This window comes from Montipora capricornis, chromosome 11 (genome assembly GCF_036669925.1).
Source record: "Montipora capricornis isolate CH-2021 chromosome 11, ASM3666992v2, whole genome shotgun sequence".
NCBI lineage: Eukaryota > Metazoa > Cnidaria > Anthozoa > Scleractinia > Acroporidae > Montipora > Montipora capricornis.
In genome coordinates, this window is record NC_090893.1 from 35206214 (window position 1) to 35211213 (window position 5000).

General features: G+C 41.0%; 2 protein-coding genes across 2 annotated transcripts in view; one reads left to right on the plus strand and one right to left on the minus strand.

The window, feature by feature from the left end:
* Positions 1–5000, plus strand: part of LOC138024353 (mRNA export factor GLE1-like) — a 199957-nt gene that overhangs the window by 47004 nt on the left and 147953 nt on the right. The gene's annotated exons all lie outside the window — the stretch shown is intronic.
* LOC138024350 (membralin-like) overlaps positions 4463–5000 on the minus strand; it is a 35341-nt gene continuing 34803 nt past the window's right edge. The window contains exon 12 of the mRNA XM_068871515.1: positions 4463–5000. This exon is cut by the window's right edge and continues 584 nt beyond it. The gene's annotated coding sequence lies outside the window, so the exon portion shown is untranslated.

Genomic DNA, 5000 nt, shown 5'->3' on the forward strand with positions numbered 1-5000 from the left:
GATTGGCTTTGAAACATTTACAACGACCACTCTTGCAACTTTTCTTGCATCCACACTTCAGCAAGTCACTGCGCGCCTTAGAGGCGTCTGGAAGTACGGTTCAGCGGGGCCTCCATCTACCAGGCCGTTCTCCATTTTCCATCCAAAATCAGACGGGGATGGGTAAAATTGTTGCTCATCAAGGGACGTCCAGATGCTTGCTTGGTAAAGAGTTCTGTTAGAATGATTCAACAGGGCATCCTAATAAACAATAGAAATTATATATAAATTTTTTACACAAGTATAATTTTAAACAAACGCGCACCGCTTATTTCCATGTACTTCATAAATTAGGCTCTCAAATAGCCCAAGTGGAATAACTCTAGGTTCAAGTCCAGCATAGCTTTATGATAGGCTTTGGATAGTTAAAATAAAATTGATAAGTGGATTCAATACAAGAAAAGGTTGGGTTAGTTGAAATGTTCCTCGTCTTTTCGCTAAACTGGTTTTTTTTTTTTCGCGTTGTCCTCACAGGTGTTTACCTATCACAAATTTAGCCTATCAAACACAAAAACAACTAAAAATTTGTGTATGATAGGTTCTTACCTCTGTTGGGGGAATATTTCCTAGCGCCCGATTCTTTTTTGTGAACAGTTCTCGTCGAGCACATCGGTAGCAAGGCTGGTCCTGTCATAAAGTATCACCACAAAGCGCTGAAGGACATCAAACACAGGAGTGTTGATCTCAACTGGAAGGAAGGGGCTATCGGTCACAAAACGGAAAGCTTCTGTAGCTTCAGGGTACGCTTTCCAGGCCTCCCACGCAGACTTCTTTCCTTTCCCCAGGAATGCTGACGTAGTGTCGCAACCGGTAAACGCGTGAAAAAATGGAAGAGCACGGCATTTCTGCTTGCCCAAATACTCACAAATGGTGTTAACAGAAAGCAGCTTAGAATTCTTTCCCATCCCAAAGGCGACCCAAAAGCTCAATCCAGACCAAATCGAAGACAACGTGTGGAAGTGCGCAATTAGAATAACAAGAACATGTGTCAACAGTGCGAACAAAGACACTTCTTCCCCACTTATCCAAAGCATCTCTAACGTTTACAAGAATCCTCGTGTCTGCTTCTTCATGGTTGCAGCTTTCTTCGAGAAATACCTGCCAGTTCTGAGGTAACTTGACATGCCCAGCTACCTTTCGTCCCACGCCTTTTCCTCTCTTCTCAAGGGCAGATTCTTTCAGACTTGCTACTCGTATTCATCTCACACAACGTCAATTCGTTTGGTACTCTATAAGTGGTTTTCCAGGAATGGTAAAAACTTGGAATCTGCATATTCAGAAACGTAGCGACAGATGAAACTGGAAGCGCATGCACAATAGCTGCTCCATCAAAAACTTTGACATCGTAAGATGCTGGTGGTGGAGGTGGCGGTGTTTCTTTGCTGACGCTTGAAATCAAATCAGACTTTTACCCGAATCGGAGATTGCCAAACTCTGACAAATAAGGTGGATACGGCTGATTTTCATGCTTGAAGAACTCTTCAAGATCTCCTTCGCGCGGTTGGCTGGCAATATACAAACAACTGAGGAGGTAACGGTCACTTGTTACCGCTGTCAACTTTAAGGACGCTTTGCAGATTTGCTTCGGCTGCTGGCGCTTGAACAGTGGCAAGGTATTCTTTGAAATCGTATCGTGAATCGATACAGTCCTTTCATCAATGACGTCTTTTACAAATTTCTTGTACTGGCGTAATCCAAGTTCCTGGACTCTATGCACAGTATCCACGACTGAGGAATCTGCGCAATTGCGTGTGTCAAGGGCAAGTAATTCAGGGCAGTCATCCTTAAAAGGGTTTCCCATTTCTGAAATTGTACTTACAAGTTGCTTAACATGACTTTGAAAGGTTTTCTGTGTAGAAAGTCCTTGTTCGTGGTGTTTGTTATTTTCATCTACATTTGTTTCACTTTCAACTGACTTTCGAACTCTTGCAACACTCGAGCAGTTTCTGGTCCGGCCACCATCCATCTTCTAAATGCGACAGGACTTTCCATTAGTCCTACAGCTCCACCTGATCCCTTCGTCCTTGCATTATTTTGCTCGTGTGCCTGGTCGATTGGGATGCTTGAAAAAGTGCTTGATGACTTCGAAATGACGCAGCATTCTCTGAGGCTTTGTTGAACGCCTGGTAAGCACTTCATGTCTCTTATGTGAATAGGTAGCCACCTCGCGTAATTAGTGTGATCAAGAGCAAAGGACCAAGGAGCAAGAGATTCCAAGGCTTCTACGTACAGAGAAGTTGTTTTCACGATGTGCTTTCACGAATGACAGTACTTTGAGTTCCATTTGCATGATCATGTCCCAAAACTTGTACGTTGGGCTGGTCTTAATCATTCCATCGTGCCACTTCTGAAACTCCTCTTCGTCCTGTTGACCGTTTAGTTCCCGAAAGGCAACATGCTGTAATTTATACAAAGCTGCTGCGGTTACCTGGTGGGCGCGTCTGGTTTTCGTCAAATGCGCTACCTTAAGGAAGGAATCTGATGTCCCACTGGATGCTATCCCTGCCTCAGTTAGTGCTGTAGTCCAGCCAGATAAAGCTACAAGGTCACCACACATGGTCGACAGCACCATCTCAATGTGTAGCCCCCCCAGCATGACAACGTGAACATTTTCTCCGTGTTTAGCAGGCCAGTTCCACTGAACAACGTTTGCGATAGCAAAAAGAGGCTGGTCACAGAGATTGACAGGAATTTGGCCCGGGTTAAGAAATTCTGTTGCCTTCTTAATCACAGACATTCCATGTTTCATCATGGCTACTGTGGCAGCCTTCTCTTAAAACAATGGCAACAAGCTACCTAAGCATGGCAAAGGGTTAGGCAGTTCAGTTACAGATGCGTGATAAGCAGCCCATGAAAGTTGAATACCTTTGGTAAGCTCCTCATAAAAATGTTGTTCACAGTACTTCAACCAGTGAACTTGTTTTTCAATGTTAATAGACAACTGATCCGTGCTTACGGTCTCCACAGCTGCTTGACTTGTGGTAGGGACGTTTACTTCTGATGTTTTTATAGAAACAAGAGGAACTAAGGAATACGTGTCAGGCAGTGTGATATCTCTTGAAGCGGACCTGGTTGAACAGAGATTAATCCTTTGCACTCACTGGTTGGCTAACGTCTGAAAAAAAAATATTCTTAATCTAAGAACGGTTTTGTTTTTAGAGCGTTGTTAACCCAGGAAATTTCAGTCTGAACTAAAATAAATTGAATGGCATTTTTGTTTTATCCGTCATCGTATCTTTGAGTCCGACAACCATTGAATAGTTTAACACGCTCCGCTTGCCAGATTTGTGTCCGCACTCCATAATTTTTCGTTTAAATCAAATAATAAACCTACTTAAACATTTCCTTCTTGAACCATTTTTTTATAACATCTGGTGATTTCTCACAGTTTTTCATTCATCTCAAGTTATAACGCTTATTCAGAGTAACTTTTATTGAACACCGGCTCACATATACGGATAAAAATAAAAATCACTGACCTCTTCGTTTTTAAAAAAACAACTTGACTTTGTTTCACATCATAACGAAATGAATTTTACCTCATAGAAGGATGGAGTATAAAACACGAATTGATACTTACAGGTCAGATGGTGAAATTCCGCGTAAAGCAAGAAAACGTACCTCTCAACAACTCCACTGCCACGCGGGTCACCGGGAGGTAAAGCGCATGTTGTATGGAAACACCGCTGGCTTTTTATCACCACTTATTGTTGAAAGATTTTCATTAAGTTACAACAAATTTAAATAAAAGGAACTTAGTAAATATCTTCTCGCTAAAACATTAATATCATAAAGGAAGTGAAATTCATGTGGAATTGAGCTTTATAATGACTACGCATATTTGTCGTCTTTTTTCGCCTTTTTTCCTACAAAAAGGCATTATATTTTTAGATTTGAGCACAGCTTATTAAATTTTCATACTTGGTCTTTATTTTACCTATACCAACACTTATTTCACACTGTAATCAAGAAATTAAATTATTTCATAGCTCATAATGGCATGCTGCTTTTCACACACCACAACTGAGACTTACTTACAAAAAAATTCCCCCTCCCCCCCCCCTGGGGTAATTTTTTGCGGCACCCCTTCTGAAATGATTAGTTATACTCTAAACTACATTTGTGCCAAGTTTGGTGTTTTTACGCGTCTTGTCACGATTTTCGTAATTTTCCGACCTAACAGACCGTACTAATAAAGTTATTCCGGCCTTTTAACAACTGGGGCCAAAACTCGATTTAACTTTCTATAACGCTTTCTGTTGCTCATCTCGCAGTTTTTGGCCCTTGACAAATACTTCACGCACCTTGCCTCCAAACAGGGTTATGAGAAAAGTTGCACGAACTGCCCAGTTCCACTGCGCAGCATACCTTTAAAAGAAAATAGGCGAGGCACCCAAAAATAAATTGCAAGACAATTCAAGCATTTTACCCATAAATTTTTATTCATAAGACACCACCTTTTTTACAGCCCATGTGATGTTCATACCAAAAATGGATTTTTTTTGTACACTTTCCTTGATCTGCTAACTACATAATTATTCTATCTCATAGAGAAACAACTGGATCTGCTGTACACAAGCATTAAGGGAACCCTGTCCAACCACACGTTTACTAGCCCCTTTAAGTGTGGTTAATGTGTTTCCAAAATGACTGAGTCGGACATCAATGTTTACCTTTTTTCAAATGATCACATTAAACGCCACATTAAACATCATTTTAACCTTAACTTTCGATCTCAAATTACTTGAAAAAAGGCGAAGGACACAGTCGAGAATCAAGAAATCACAAAGTCCTTGTTTTGAACTGAAAACCTCGTTTTCGCGCCTTCTCAAAACAAACACCGCTGAGACGTGGGCTCAACTGTGATAACAGCTATTCTTTCAATTAGACCAGTCGATCAAAACATGCATTAAACTACATTCCTGTTTACCTTTATGTATGCCAACTCTGCTAAAAAAAGG